At 45.7% G+C, this 17,415-nt stretch overlaps 1 protein-coding gene across 1 annotated transcript in view; it reads left to right on the top strand.

The window, feature by feature from the left end:
• The window catches only part of VPS26A (VPS26 retromer complex component A), a 363,728-nt gene that overhangs the window by 175,783 nt on the left and 170,530 nt on the right, over positions 1–17,415 (top strand). The window lies entirely within an intron of this gene.

The raw sequence follows: 17,415 nt of genomic DNA, 5'->3' as shown, positions 1-17,415 counted from the left end.
CAGGAAGTGGGGTAAGAGCACTTTATCAGATCCTGGAAGGCTTGGTTCACTGTGCCGTTCACTAGCACACGTGTAGAGCAAAGACCCCTCTCTCATTGGCGCTCAACAGTTGTAGGAAGCTGGCTTTGTATATACTATACCAAAGTGAGGTATAGTGTGGTCAGAGTCCAGTGGACCCCAAAAGGTAGGCAGAGGTAAAGTAGTTAGCACCTCACTCTCTATTTGGGGTAATGTGGTCGAGCAGTAAGGCTATATCAGAGGACAGTGTTAAGCATTTGTTGTACAATCTCAGTCAGCAAATGTAGTCGCATACTGAAAGACTGAACTTCAGACCAATTGTTTTTATATTAAAAATATTCCTTTAGGTATTTCATTTTCTAGAACCAAGCAAGCCTGGCACAGGTAAGTGATAAATACTTTGCAGTAAATATACAGTTGTAATACAGTTTGGATTGTAATTGTAAATGCACTTTGATTTACAGTACTGTTACTGACAAATGCAAAGCTTTGGAAATACTGTACATATAACTTTGAATTAACTTTATAGTAAAATGACCAGTACATTACTTTCAGATTACTTTTCTTACACAGTGTAGTATACCTGGATACTACACTGGGGCATTTCCTGTAAACAGGCAAGTAAAAGCGTTTTTGTTATTTAGTACAGTTGTAAAAGATTTTCATAGATTTTACTACTCCGCACTTAGAAACTTTTCATAGAAAAACAGTCAATGTTATCCTATGGAGGGTCCCCCAGGGTCAAGGATGCACTCTTGTTACACCCTCAGCTGCACTAGGCCGGCCGGGTGCAGAGTGCTGAGGCCCAATGTTATCCAATGAGGGATAGGGACCTCCGGTTGGTGGCTGCTGATGAGGCCACTGGGTTGTGGGAGCAAAGCTCCTGGACTTGAGCTCAGGGCAAATGGGGGTTTAGGCCAGCACAAAAGATGCACCCACAGCGGCACTGGGGTGGCCCGGTACAGAGTGTTGTTTTGGCGTCAGAAGCCCTATACCTTTTAATGGGGAGTCTCCGGTTTGCAAAATCACTTCAGACTCTGGATGAAAGTCTTCTGGGTGCGACCACCACTTGGAGAGGTAAGTTGGGATCTTGGGTTTTGATTAGGCACTGTCAGTTAGGCCACCCATGGCTGTGGGGTGTCAGGTGCAGGGGTGCCTTTTAGGGTCGGATCTTCTTACCAGCTCCTGGTTACGGTTGGGCGGACCCTCCGGTTTGAGGCCTCGGGCGTCGCCTGGAGGCTTGAGGTAGGTCAGGGGTCACCGGATCTCTGGTCAGGATTGCTAAGGAGACCTCCTCTTGGTGTTGGGCCACTCGGGCCGTGGGTGTAGAGTGGTGCAAACTCGAGGATCCTTGCGGAGCTGCAGTCTGTTGTTGAACAAATCCTGTGTTCGCGGGAGACAGAGTCTTTGGGATGGAAGGCATGCAGGTCCTCCGGGTTTCTCAAGGTTGCTGGCTGCAGGACACCCGGGATTTTGCTGGAGCAGGTTCGAGGTGGGGACAGGCCGGTAGGGCTGGGGCCAAGTCAGTCCTCTTGTGAGCTTCAGCACTGCTGTTTGGTGGTCCTTCTTCTTTTCTTCTTATAGTTTCTTGTCTAACTTCTTGGTTCAGGGCTGCCCCCTAAATACTGTATGTTGGGGGCGTTTCAGGGGTCTCTAGGTCAGTAGCCAATGGGCTACTGACCTTAGGGTGACTACATCCTTGTTGTGCTCACCCCACGTGGGAGAGTGAGCACAAACCCTAATCCTGATTGGGGAGTGCCTGCCATCTGCAAAATGGTGGCCACTGAAAAGTGGGCTTCACCTCGCCTTCCCCACCTGAGGGGTGGGTTTGGCAGAGGGGGGCACACCTTCTGGGTGGACTAATTTTTCCCACCTGTCTTCCTGCCGAAAAGGAAGGGAGACAGGAAGGGGGCCTGCTCCTGACAGCCGGAAAGGCTGGGGGTCGCATTACAAAAGTTGCCAGGCCTATGAAGCTCCCCTGCCACAGATGGCTCTTCTTGGCCTGGGGGAGGTGTGAACACCTCCGCCCAGGAAAGGTTTTGTTTCTGGGCTCAGGGAGTGAAAGCTCCCACCCTAGGGGTCCAGAAACATGTCTCGTGGTGGCAGGCTGGTGTGTACCAGTCAGGCCACCAGAGGCTGGTCGTTTTTCAGGGGCCATCTCTAAGATGCCCTCTGAGTGTATTTTTCATTAAATCCCACACTGGCATCAGTGTGGGTTTAATGTACTGACAAGTTTGATTCCAAACTTCTCAATTTTCAGTTTTTTACTTTGTTTTGCACCAAAACACGCAGCCTAGAGAGAATATGAGAGAGAGAGAGAGAGAGAATATGAGAGCGAGAGAGAGAGAGAGAGAATATGAGTGCAAGAGAGAGATTATGAGAGAGAGAGAGAGAGAGAGAGAGAGAGAGAGAGAGAGAGAGAGAGAGAGAGAGAGAGAGAGAGAGAGAGAGAGAGAGAGAGAGAGAGAGAGAGAGAGAGAATATGAGAGAGAATGAGAGAGAATGAGAGTATAGACACACACACAAATACCCTCGCCCTCCCCCCCCCCCCCCCCCCCCCCACTAAGGGTGGCACAATAAGTGGCCAGAGATGCCAATTGGGTTTGGGTACAGTTTTGGGGAAAGAACACAGGCCCTGGTAAACTGTTTGGCTGGGACCCAGGGCACATCAAGTCAAAAGTGCATCAGTCTGGCAAAATGTCTGTGGGGGGGTTACTGCAACAGAAACCCAGCTGCTCACAACAGCTAATAAGCCCTGCAAAGTATTTATGACTAATGTCCAAAAATTAGCCCCACAGGTTTTGGGGGTGAAGATTCCCTGAGAAATAAGGTGACACATTAGATACAGCATGTGAGAGGGTGCAGGTCTCTAATTAGGGAAGACATTGTCAGGGTTAGAGGGCACATGATCCCCTATTCCTCAACTGATTGTCAGGAGTTGACTTTGGTTAATGAAAAACTGGCGAATTTAATAGCCTTAGAGTTTAGATCATGTTCAGCTGCTCCTTTGGCTATACAATTTAGATGAAGCCCACTACCCACAGATCAGCTCCAGATGGCTGATATCCACATGAAAGGATTGCTCTTTAAGTCCCCGTTGAGGGAGGTCGATTGACTCGCAGGGCAACGTGGCAGGATTGCTGGCCACTCTCTCAGTGTTAGTCAAGATGTATTGCCAGAATCCCCCATGCCACTACCGGTTACTTCAAAGTCCATAGAGCTCTCAAGATCAGCTAGCTGTCCCGTGGCCGTAAAGAATAAGGAGGAGCTCCTTGGCTTACCCGGTATCTCCTCAGAGATCTTACACTCCCTTGAACCAGTCATAGACTTGACCCGTGAAGATAGTACCAAACAGAAATATGCGATGTCCAGCCCAAAGAACCAAATGCGAGAGGAAGCACCCTCATTGTTCTCGATGATTTCATGGAATGTGGCAAGTATTAAGAACAAGTTATCGTTTCCACATTGTAATGAGTTCATGGATAACTTTGATGTATGATTATTTCAAGAGACTTGGAGTACTGCTCCAGCATATAAGGCAAGCTTAGCTAGTTTTTGTGTACCAGCAACAATAAACAGGGGGTCTTTTAATATGGACCAAGCTCGGCCTCTGCAGTAATATATCACAACTATCTGTGAATAATCCAGATATGGGAATTCGCCTTAAGGGACGTATGGCCATTATTTTTAACATCTACAATGTCTACGTGAGCGGTACCAGAGGGGGTAGACCCTCAGTGACTATCACAACATTGGAGGGGCATCTGAGTAAGAGAAATCCTTCTCCCGTCCTAATAACAGCAGGGGATTTTAATATAACCTTCAAACCACTAGACTGGGACGAGATGTTGGAAGCATTAGAAGAGAAGAAGTGGTAGGTGCCGCCAATGGGCTCGGTTAAAAAGTAGACCCCAATAGTGCTACAAGTCAAAGCTATGACCCTGGAGTTTGGTCTTAGGGCAGCTAATGGTAGGACTAAATCAGACAAGTCTGGGGCAAACACCTGTAACCGACTAGGGAGGCCAAAGCCGTATCGACTATATTCTGCTGAACTTGAGGCTGTGGCACATGTTAAAAGATATGGCGGTAGGTGACAATAGATGGCGACCACAACCCTCTTTGCCGAACAGTGCTACCCCTGTGGGGTGCTTCAACAGTTCTGTCAAAGACCCAGGGGCTGGTAACAAAAGAAGTCTGCTCTGCTAATCATAGGCATCGCATCAAATGGCATAAGCTAGCCAGGACAAATTACGGAGCATACAGAGTGATCTGGCGACCTTCAGAGTCGAGGTTCAAGGCAGCAGAGGCTCGAAGCAACAAGCCTCTAGTGTTGCTTTTTTACTAAATTGGGTCACCACCTCACATAAAAAAAAAAAAACACCAAGTTTATGCTGTGTACTAAGAACAGGACCGGGTCGCCCTCCGCAGGAGGGGAGAGCTCGACGACGGAGCAGTTCTGGATGCAGACACCGGATTGGGGAAGTAGGCGGCCCGCGCTATGATCTCAGGGCTGGTTTCCCTGTCGCGACCCCACCCCGCCATCATCGTGTGAACCAGGGAAGTGTGTGGAGAGCTGATACGGGCGACGCTGAGCAGCTTTCCTCACGGACGTGCTTAAAACAGGTGCGTCTGAAGATCTCGGCAAGCACAGATTGGGCGCCTCCCCCACCCCTCTAAATAAACGAGCAAAACCAAAAGCATACCGGGGTGAAGGCAGAGGTTAACCTGTTGTGTGTCGATTTAGATACCGTATACAGGTTTACCATATATAGGCACAATTCGCATTGCCCATGTTTAGGCATAGAAATCCTACCCTTATTTAGGCATTATCCATGCTAACCAAATACAGGCATGGCCACCTACATCCGTTCATCTACGTCACGAGTTGTTGGAAAACCAGACTCTTAAGCCTTTAGGACTTCCCCTTGCTTGGATATTGATTTCTCCAAGAACTCATTTATTATGCATGAACATCTATTCCTTAGGGGTTCATTCATGACGTTCCTATGCCCGACTTTTACGTCAATACTGGCATTCCTAAACACCTTCAACGTATAAATATACCTTCACTTACCATGGCAAACCACGGTTCGGCTATCTACTTGCACGACGCGGTTCGCCACGCCAAGTTCAGAAGGAAGTCAAGTCCCTGCCTGACGCACTGACCAGACGCTGTCGTTCTCCTCGCAGAGAATCCAGCTCTAGTGTTTCTGACGCCCCTTGTGGGGTGTTAGAAATGAAGACTCGGAAAGAGATTCCAACCTCATTCATTCTAAGGTATGGAGCGGACTAGAACCTAGAGGGACTTTTGGCAAATCTTGGCAACTATAGCTAAAACAAACAGCACCTACTTCTTACCTCGTACTACGCTTAGGTTACTTACACTGGGGTTGAACTAGCTAGAAGCATCAGATGAGTATTAACATTTTAGCCTGTGTTATTGATGTATGTATTTTTATGAATATCTGTCATAGCTATAAACCATGCTATTGTAGTATTATTTTATCTTACTGCTAACGCTGTACATATTTTACTTTGCATTCTGTCTTACGATTGTAGCAGTTCATATCTCTTGCACGAGAAATAAGACTGTTCAATAAACCCTTTTTATTGAAACGCCCGTCTATCTCTGTGTAACTCTGTAGAAACGAAGCATGCACGATTGACTGAGTGAAACTGTTATCTATTGTTTCCACGATTCTGAGATTGTTCCGATTCTAAGGGAAACAAAGTTGTCATGTTTATGCGGTTGTCAGAAACTAATTACTTCTTGTTTATTCGTGAAGTTTCCAGTGACCTCTGAGTTAGCTGGCACACACAAGTAATTAAGTTTAATGTACTCGATAGAGACATACTGACCTCAGTCCTATGTCAAAACTATAGTGTATATTATTCCAATGCGCAGGGCCTATCAGGAATATCGGAACTACACTACAAACCCACAATCACATCGCTCGAGGACACATCGGAACCCACTATCTAAGGTTAGTCAAAGTACCCAATATAAATACAAACAGGATTTTTAGCTATGCACATGCCACATGGATCATGTGTAGGCTGGATTTGATCAAGTGGCACAGACTGGACCCTCATCCCTATGACTGAGGACTGCAGTACATGCCGAACACTGATTTCAGCCAATGCACACCTGCCACATTGTAACCCCGTCACCAATTGTAACCAATCACTGGGACACATAAATGTACTCTTGACACTGGGGGCATACTGGTTTTCCATAATGTGATGAGCAAAGGACAGGAAATCCGTTCTAGAACCACATACACTTTTACTGGTAGAAAAACCTCAGCTGTCGCTACAAAATACGCAAAATGGCCGCAATAACGATAAACAGGGATAAGGGACTTTAATCATGGATTGAAGTGAAACAAATAAGACTTCTCCAGAGGATTAACTACTTGGAAATAAAAAAAAGACCAATCCCCACCTTTTTAGACTAACGGAGAAAAAGGCCCTCACCCCAAGAAGACCCTTAATGGAAACAGAAAGAGGACAACATTGCAAATACAGGTCTCAACAGAAAACAGGGCAGCCATCTTGGACTGATACATGCATAATGGATGGGCATCCAAAGATCACAATCAATAGCTTCAGCTCCCAACTCAACAATTGATAGGTGAGAGTGCAGCACATCAGACCTAGCACCACCTCTCCCCCATAGTGCATCCCACTGCATGCACACCGCCCTGATAGTCCCCCTCTTACAAACATTAGCCCTCACTATGGAGCGCACAGGCAACCACACCTATTCCATTAACTACCCCCCCAACCTTACAAAAAAGCAACTAAAGGATTTAAACACAACATTCTAAAATCTCACCCGGAAGCTTCACTCTCTGATCCCTACTACTCCATGAACAAAGGGATCATTACTAATGACATCATCTTCTATACTAAGAGAAGAGCTCAATGGAGAAAAGCCTTTCTCGCTCTTTTTAAGGTCGCCAACATGAGGAAAACAGCGCACGGGTTAACACTATCTATCCTCCCATCCCCATTCTATAATGCAGCAGCTACAATCACTATCTATCATAAAGGGATCATCCTCATGCAAGCATCGGACCGCAACCTAAACCTACTAGATAACATCTTTCCGCTCATCAAAGAAAAAGCTAGAAGAACACACCCTCCCTCACCAGCCAACCACAATTTCCAATTCCCAATCTGACTCCCAAATAAGTCATGATACCCAGCTGTCCCTCTCTATGCATACACCCACCCCAGACCTAACTGACACCTGGGCTATCAACTCATACCACCTCAAACCGTTTTCGCCTCCTAACACTACCATTACACTATCAACACCCACCCACCCACCCTACCACCCCCACCATCTCCCCGCACTATTATTCCCAGCGCCCAGCCCACACCTCTCAGCCTACCCATCACTCAGCTCCCCTATTCCTACCCCTCCCCCAACAACAACACTAGTCACACGGTCCCAACCGCGCACATAACCCCCTCCTCCCATCTGCCCGACATCCCAACTGTCCCCACTTATACCAACACGGTCCCCTACATAACCCACATCCAGACCCCTCCACACCCAACCTCTCTACAGTCCCACCCTCCATCGACATACTCAATCACCAATCAATCAATCACCAAAATTTGTATAGCGTGCTACTCACCCGTGAGGGTCTCAAGGCACTGAGGGAGGGGGGGGGGGGGGGGATCGCTACTGCTCGAACAGCCAGGTCTTGAGTTGTTTCCTGAAGGAGAGATGGTCCTGGGTCAGCCGGGTCACAAAAAGATCTCAATACAAGGATCCGGAAATCGCCCCTCCCCCACCCCCCTTCAAACTTCACACAAGGCACAACTACTCCTCCTCCACCCACAATCCATCCATCAAATATGGCGACTCTTACTACAGACCCCAGACTTGACGAGATATTATCGTTGCAACAAGTCAAAGCTGACATCCAATCCCAACAAAATCGGATTCTACAGCAACCCGAGCTCCCGCGCCCGAAGCATGATTCCAGAACATACCCACACATCACAAAATCTAATCGCACCCAATATATACACATAAACGCCCCAAATCACAAGCCCCCAAGATGGAGCACCGTGCCATACCCTAATGCCTTATCCCGCCCAATCAGGATGAAAAATGCCTTCTCTAAATAATTAGGTGCCTTACTCCGATCTTACGAGCTATCGTACCCCTCACATAACTCTGTGCACCCACATAACTTACATATAGACGCCTTAATCCAGTCTATCCCTATCAACTCACACACAGCTACAAGACACAACCCCAGACGCATAGCTGAAAACAACCTCACACGAATCCCTCTCACATCTGAACCCACCATATTATCCAACAAGACACAGCTAAAATGTATACTCCTAAACTGCAGGTCCGCATCTAGACACGCGGCCGATATAGCTGACATTCTACTCACTTACAAACCAGACATTCTAATCCTGACAGAAACATGGCTAAAGGAATCATCTACACCCACCCTCGATATACTAGTACCACCTAACTATGACATTACTAGACTTGACAGAAATGATAGGCCAGGTGGAGGGATCGCTTGCATACATCAGAGCAATCCAACAGTGATCAACTCCAATGCCCCTGCACCATACTCCTGTGAATACCTTTGCTTAAACATCTCTAGTAACAACAAACAAATATGTTCATTACACACATTCTACCACCCTCCTGGCGACAACCTCACATTCATAGAACACTCATGGATATTTTAGCTACCAATGTCTGCCAACAAAATATTCAAATATTTCTGGGTGACTTCAACCTGCACTGGGATGACCAGAACGACCCAGGGGTCAACCGCCTCAAAGCTTTCCTCTCAGACCTTAATCTTAGCCAAATCTGTAGCAGTCCCACACACAACAAAGGTGCAACCCTTGACTTGGTAATCTCCAAGGTTGACACCACTCAGCTCAACTCGATCCTCCCCTGTGATTGGTCTGACCATCACATCCTAAGTCATGGTATCAGTGAAAAGTCCTTCGACACAACCTTTGAGAACAAAGATCTGTAAGAGAAATCTGAAAAATGTCGGCGCCAACGTACTAGCATCCTCTAATCCGAACTTCCTACGTCCCCCGGAAGACCTAGTCGATGTTCAAGGTCTGACCAACCACTACTTCCACTCCATGAACAGCCTACTAGACACAATTGCCCCTCTACAATAGAAAAGAACCACCTTAAAAGTCTCTAAACCCTGGTATGATGGTAGGCTAAATGAAGACAGATGCGCACTTAGAGTAATTGAACGACGTTGGAGATCTGCACCCTCAGCTGACCATCTCAGCTACTATGAACCACCAGAAACTCCTCCTTCAGAAGATCTAAAACAGACTTCTTCAGGAATCAACTAGACCAAGCCAAGAACCGTCCCAAAAAAACAATTCAATCTGATCAAAGCCCAAACCAAGAGTGCAACCAACCACTCCAATACTATCCCTGACACTCTACCCAATTGTGAGGAATTTGCCTCCTTTTTCACTACAAAATCAGAATCCATAAAGACAGACTTGCACAATGACCTTTTGTCCCTTACGGACATTCAAAAGAATACCACACTGCCCTTGACAGGTGTCCCAGGTAAATGCTCCACAAAATTCAACCTTAAAAACAAGGCAACCTAGTCATACTTCAACACGTACAGTGAAGATACGATACTAAAGACGTTAACCGCCCTGAACCACTCCAATCCATCAATAGTTCTTTTTGCATTTGTCACCCTGAGTGGGACGGGTATGCTCAGACGTGAGTCCCGTGTTCTCCATGCCACTGGAATCAAGCTAACCTGGCTGAAGAGGGGTGAAACCCTGAAACCGGTCCTAGGATGCTTGTTTCCAGTCCAGGGAGGACCTGGTCTGGCAGTTCGGGCTGGACTGTTCCTATTGGGCACAGGGTCAAGACTGATTTGCATATGGCTGGGTCCAAACTGGAATGGCATGGTGAGCAAACAAACAATGTATTTAGGCCCAGATCTCTGTACTGGGGTGAATGTATGACATTGTTCTGCATTCTGTCCATCAAGAGTTCTTTTTGCATTCCCCTCCAGCCACTTCACAGACCCACTCCCAGCTAACTACTTAAAATACTTCATTCCACTGTTACTACCTCTCTGGACCAAAATTATAAATACCTCCCTCCTTCAAGGAGCCATCCCAGAAATCTTGAACACAGGACTGGTGTCCCCTATCCTAGAGAAACCAATGGCCGACCCAGCGGACTTAAATAACCATCGCCTGATATCCAACATCCCCACTCTAGCCAAGCTGTTGGAGAAATGTGTTCACACCCAGCTTAGCAACCACATCGATTAATTCAACCTGCTTAACCAATACCAATCAGGCTTCCATGCTGGTCACAGTACTGAATCAGCAATGACGCACATAATTGACGACGCTCTAAAAATCCTGGACCAAAACGCAGCCTGTTTATTAATCTTACTTGATCTGTCATCCGCATTTGACACCGTTAAACCAGCAACTTGCTAGAACTTCTGAAACACAGAATGGGAATATCTGTATCTGTGCTCACCTGGTTTACCTCTTTCCTCCAAAATAGATCTCAAAGATTCACGCTCAATCAATCCTTGTCCAACCCCGTGCCAGTCACGTTAGGCGTACCGCAAGGCTCTTCCCTCTCTCCCACGCTTTTCAACCTGTTCATGGAACCACTCACCGAACTTCTCAGTCTCTCTGGGATCCATTTCCATACGTATGCAGACGACACCCAACTCTACATCAAGATCCATTCACTTGAGGACATCAAGTCTCTCAACACAACGCTACAAAAAACACAAACATGTTTGGCTGAAAACCATTTGAAACTAAACGCCCTAAAAACGGAGTTCCTCCTAAACGTCCCCCCAAACAAATCATCCACCATCCTGGAATGGATGAAGCACCTAACTGCACTCAAAATTTCCACATGAACACCCTGCGAAAACTGGAACCCTTCCTACCAGATAATGACTTCAAACAAGCAGTTCAAGCTCTAGTAATCCCAAGAGTGGAATATGGGGCCGTAACCCTAGTCTGCCTCCCAGGGCGACGACAGCCCCACTAAGAGCCGCGATCAACTCAGCTGCGAGACTCATCACAGGCTCAAAGAGAAACTCTCACATCTCCCCAGACCTTAGAGCCCTCAATTGGCTACCGTTTGAAGCTAGAATTCAGCTGAAAATCACATGTATGATGCACAAGGCACTACACTACAATTGCCCGAGCTATCTATCTCAGAAATTTGTACTCTCGGCTGGTAATAGAGCCTCCAGAAGTTCCAAGAATCTTCTGCTGAAACCACAATGTTTTGCCAAGAAAAAAACATACAACCGTTTCTTCTCCGGAACGGCTCCCAGGATCTGGAATGCCTTGCCTACAGACACAAGACTGAACCCTTCCACGGCTTCCTTCAAAAAAGAAGTGAAAGCGATTCTCATGGCGAAATTCACGTGAACTACTTACCTACTACTGTATGTTAATCATTAGTAGATATTAGTGAGCACCGTATTTAATTATTAGTTTGTATTATGCAGCACCCTATTTCTGAATCGCCTACAATTGTATTTTTCTATGCTTATACTTGTTTCCAACATATGACATGTAAAGCCTCTGATACCCGCAAGAGTCTTGTTCGCGCTATACAAAACCTTCAAATAAATAAGGACACAAACATGGTCCAACAAGGCTTGCAGGCATTCCAGATTGCTATTAGTGCAAGCAGTTAAACAGTTAAAGCCAGAGACATAGAGGGGATAAGAAATGCCAGGAAGGCCTACAAGCTAGAACTGTGGAAAGCAAAGAGGGATTGAAATGAAGCTAGATGGCAATCTCTTTAAGGACGCGTGCCAAATTTAGGGACAGTAAAAAAAATTCTGGTCGCTGAGACAGGCCATGCCGAATCAGAAAATAACATTCCCTCTGCCACTTGGTATACAAATTTTTCTGACTTGTACACTGACCATTAAGTGCCCAAGTCATTGACTGTACAACCCATAAGGTTCCCTAAAATTGATGGGTTTCTTTTTTCCATGAAAGACATTTTGTCTGCAATTAGCAAGATAGTTGCGTCCAAAGAGCTTGGCCCCGATGGGATACCAGGTGATTTTTTTCCATTTGAAAACTTTATTTCGGCCACTAGGGCCATAAAAGCAGCAATACATTTCATCAATAATCATGTCAAAAAGCAGAACACATTTAGACCACCAAAACAGTATAAAATGATCAAATTGGGTTTAAAATAATCAAATGATTAACAATTGGTGGAAAATTTCCTACGCTGCAACCATACAGCATTTAAAAAACGTGAAACTGCGAAGACAATGGGGGGATGGGTGTCATATTTTAAAACTCGCAGGGCGGTAACACAGTCTCTAAAACCAAGATTCCTGCATATTGATTTCACCCAACGCTTCCTATGGATATGGTACGTTGGGCAGAAGAAGAACACATGGTTTTCATCTTCCAACTTGTAGCCACATGCAGGACATGAAGTAGTCTTGGTGGTGCCCCAACTAGAGGTAAAAGACCTGAGTGGTAAAGTACCCATTCTAAATTGTACATATAATTTCCTAGCCACATTGGGAAAAATCAAATCCAAGAATGGTTCCCTCCCATAATTTGGTTTGACCAGGAGAAACTGCTCAGTCAGCCTACCTATTTTAGAGTTCATGTGTAGACGTGTTAGATGGAAATGTCTAAGTTCATCAGCCAGATTGGTTTTGGAAACAGCTAAACAGGAACTTCCTGGGGTATCCCAAAGTTCCTGTCGTCCAATCTTGGAACAGGTGTCCCTGACATGAGTCAACCAAGGAATATTCATATGTTTGATTATGGGCCAAATCTCTATAAATTCATCTCTATAGGTCCCGAGATCCGGATTAGACCATAGTCTCTTCCAATAGTGGACAGGCCGAGCTGCCACCACCTCTTCAATAGGAAGCAGACCTAGGTCAAATCTAATGGGGACCAAAGGAGAACTAGAGGGTAGACTTAATAATTTTCTTATAAAAGAATTTTCAACCCTCACTAGACTATCTATATTTGAGTGACCCCATAATTCTGCTCCATAAGTTGAAGCAGGTCTTGCCTGGGTTTTAAGGATTTCTACCACTGGTAGAATTGGTTTGAAAACCGATCCATTGAACAATCGGGCCATGCCTCCTAAAGTTTGTGTCAGCTTAAGAGTGGAATAAAGAGCCTGGCCACCCCAGCCCAAGTCTTCCTGGAGAGTAATCCCCAGATAGGTAAAAGTTTTCACCCGTTCTAGGGGAGTGCCATTCAAGACTGGGTTGGGGCGGGTACGTTTAGGAGGATTAAGAATCATAAATTTGGTTTTGGCCAGGTTGATCTCAAGACCCCTATCACTGCAAAAGTCTACAAAGCCATCTAATATGCGCTGAATGCCCATGGGGGTGCGTGACAACAGCAAGGTGTCGTCGGCAAACATTAAGGCCGGTACCTTACCCGTGGACAGCCTAGGAACATCAGTGTCTTTGAGGGCTAAAAGATGGTTTACAAGCTCATTGATGTAGAGGCAGAACAGCGTGGGCGCTAACACACATCCCTGTCGAACTCCTCGAGAGACAGGGAAGGGTTCAGAAAGTTCGCCATATTTTCCGCATCTGACCCGAGCGAAGTTGGCCTTGTGTAAGCTTTTCAGGACATCCAGAAGATGGGGGGGAACATTTTTTTCTTTGGGATACCTCCAGCTGGTCGCAATATATATACTGAGACTCTCTAGAGATCTCCTAAATACTTCAATACGTGAATCACATGTTCCTATGGATTGGAAACACGCAATGGTGAATCCGTTACTGAAAAAACCCAATGCCGATCCTTCGGTTTTGGCGAACTTCCGCCCTATTTCACTCCTACCAGTATTTTCTAAAATCCTGGAAAAGCATGTCAACTTTCACTTAACCACCCATATTGAAAAATCGGGATATCTGCACCCCTCTCAATCGGGTTTCAGAACGCACCACTCTACTAAAAACTACCCTTCTGGGAGTATCTGAAAAACTACGTAAATGCTTAGATCAGGGTGAGATCATGGTGCTCATTTTATTAGATCTGAGCGCAGCATTTGACACCGTGTCTCACCCTATCTTGCTGAATTCTCTTCAGTTAGCAGGTGTTGAAGGTTCAGCTCTGCTTTGGCTGTTCTCTTTCCTGAGCGACCGTTCATTCCAGGTCTTTTCTTCTAGGGTTTCTTCCACCTCTCGAGCATCTGCATATGGAGTTCCTCAGGGTTCTACCTTGAGTCCACTACTTTTTAATATCTATGTGCGTCCCCTTGCTACCATCGTTGAGGACGCAGGACTCACCCTTTACTCCTATGCAGATGATACTCAAATCATCTTTTCGCTATCCTCCTCTAAAGACAATACGATATCTTCTCTAAGGAACGGTCTGCTCCAAGTCTCGAAATGGATGAATACCAACTGCCTGAAATTAAACGGGGACAAAACGGAGGTCATCATCTTGGGGAAAGATGAACATCTTTGGAATCACTCTCATTGGCCTCAAGAAATGGGTTCATTTCCTCAGCCGGTTACCCAAGCCCGTAATTTAGGCTTCATCATCGACAGCCAACTCTCTATGAGGCAACAAGCAGTAAGTATGGTAGGAACTTGTTTTTCCATACTACGATGGCTGCGGAAAATAATTTGGATACTCCCTTTCTCTACACAAAGAACCGTAGTCCAATCCCTTATAATGTCCCGATTGGACTACGGGAATATCATCTATTTAGGCTGCAATAAGGAACCTGTGAGGAGGCTGCAAATAGTTCAAAATTCTGCAGCGCGCCTTCTTTGCCACATTGCAAGAAGAGCCTCGGTTACTCCTTTTTTGCAGGATCTTCACTGGCTCTGCATTAACAACCGCATCAAATTCAAAGCTCTTTGCCATATTTTTAAAATAAAACAAGGTGCAGCTCCAGTGTATCTACGTGAACTCCTTTGCCCTTACATACCACATCGCGCTCTGCGCTCCTCCACCCAGGGGAACCTAACACTTCCCAGATTTAAACTGACAAGACTGGGCGGACGCTCTTTCTCGTACCTCGGATCGAAACTGTGGAATTCCCTTCCTAACCATGTGAAGTTGGAACCCTCTTATCTAAAATTTCGCCAAGACATTAAGACATGGCTCTTCATTCAGCAAATGGCCTAAGTTACCTAGTCTAAATTTAGACTTATTTGCACCGGGAAACCCTATTAGGGTAGCTGTGCGCCTATTAAATTCAATAATAATAATAATAATAATATATACATACTATTTAATGCTATAGTCTAAGGTGCCCCTATTCTTGATTCCTGGAAAGCAGAAAAAGTTGTACCAATATTTAAAAAAGGCACAGGTCATCTTCCTGTAACTACAGGCCAATTAGCCTTATTGACGCAATACAGAAGGTTTTTAGCAGGGTGCTCTTGGACAAAATCTAGGTACGGGCCAATGATAATGAAATTCTATCCTCATACAAAGAAGGATTCAGAGAGAAAACCGGGACCGTAGATCAAGTGTTTTGCTTTCTCTGCTGGAAAACTGTGCTTATTGGGAAAGGCAGCTTGTATGCTGCATTTATAGATCTCAATGCAGCATTCGATCTTGTGCCCAGGCATAACTTGTGGCATATTCTTAAAGATCTAGGTTTGCCAGAGGAAATTGTAGTTTTGCTTATCCGTTTGCTCGAAGAAAACTCTGCCCGGGTACGCTGGGGCTCTCAAGGCCAACTCACTTACCAAATCACTGTTAACAAGGGTGCCCAACAAGGTTGCGTCTTGGCCCCAACGTTTTTTTTCATTATTCATCACCAATGTGGTACAGTTTCTTTTTTTTTTTGGGTAAAAGATTTTATTAAGTTTTCACACCCAGGGTCTTACAGACCAACATTACACATATGACCAGCAGACGAGGAATCCCCCCTCATAATACACATCAGGAGAAATCCGTTCCACTGCATGTCTACCCTACAACCCCCACCCTCCGCCCCCTCTACCCCCACCCCCCCAGTCAGTGTGCCCGCAGTAAGTCCTCAGCAGCCACCATCCATCTGGCCCTAAGGCCTAAAACGTCCCCGCGCCAGGCAAACGGGCAAACCCCTGCTAGTAGTCAGCCCGAGAGAGAGGGCCCTGCTGTGGCCTCCCTCCGCAGCCCTGTTCCCACCTGCGCTCTTCAACTGCTACCCAGGTAGAGTGCAGATAGCAAGTCCTCCATGAGTGTACCTAAGTGATCCCGTCCTGCATGCACTCCCCCGCAGCCACCAATGTGGTACAGTTTCTTAGCGCAAAACCACAGATGCTCCTACGCTGGGGGTTGTGAGTAGTCACTCTTCTTTTTGCCGACTATACTTTGTTGATATCTAAAACACCTGGAGGGCTCCAGCGAGAGGGTTAGGGCTTTTGACTACTTAGGCTTAAAGCTAGCAAAAAATTTGTCACGGAAACCCCACATTAATAAGATGGTCCTGAAGCACAAACAGCTGTCTGGAGTTTTAGGGAGAGAACACGGATATTCTCATACCAAACCGATTGGGCCAGCATTGCAGGTTATGCTAAAGTGATGAACTCTGTGATGTATGGTGACAAATTATGGGGCTTGGAACATATAGAGGAGCTTAGTGGTCTAGATTTAAATTTTTTAAGAAGCCTAGAGATTCCACCCCAGAGCCCTCCCCTTCTGCTGCTCATTCTAGACATGGGCAGACACTCCCTTGCTTCCAAAGTAAGATTGCTCCCTCTGCTATTTTGGTTTAGGATTAAGATGACCCCTGAACTATTGACGTATGCATTAGCTCTGGAGGATGTAAAATGCAGGGACACAGTCAATAAAAGTGATTCAGGAGGAAATGATTAGCAGGGGTCAGGGGAAGCTCACTCCAGATTTAATGGCTCATAAATTAGTTTGTTCCCTGGAAGGCTACCTTCAGTTTGGTACTTTGCCCCTGGATGATTTTATTAGCATGTAATGTTTGCCTGTCCATTATACGTGATGCCGAGGAAAAATTGGCTTACCCTAATTTGCAAGTTAATGGGAACTGGCAATAATCGAATTACACTGAGGATCTTGAAGTCTGATGCCAAGCCACTATTTGCTTGTGCGGTTGCAAATTTGTGGGGCCAAATGTGGGGTAATAGAGGTATGGTCCAGAGGGCGAATTATAAGTGAAGTTTAACCAAATTTGTCAAGCTATACCTTTTTACATTTTTTTTTTTATAGAAGGCTTTCTTTGAGGCTGAATATGAAATATTCTGTACCCTGGTATTTTGTTCTTATCATGGTTTTATTGCTGTTTGTGCTTAATATTCTGACACACTTTACCATGGTCTTGCTGCTTTTATATTGTACTTATTATGTCTGTTCTTATACAGTACACTACTG

This window comes from Triturus cristatus, chromosome 1_2, assembly GCF_964204655.1.
Source record: "Triturus cristatus chromosome 1_2, aTriCri1.1, whole genome shotgun sequence".
Classification (NCBI taxonomy): domain Eukaryota; kingdom Metazoa; phylum Chordata; class Amphibia; order Caudata; family Salamandridae; genus Triturus; species Triturus cristatus.
This window is presented reverse-complemented; position numbering and strand designations above follow the sequence as displayed.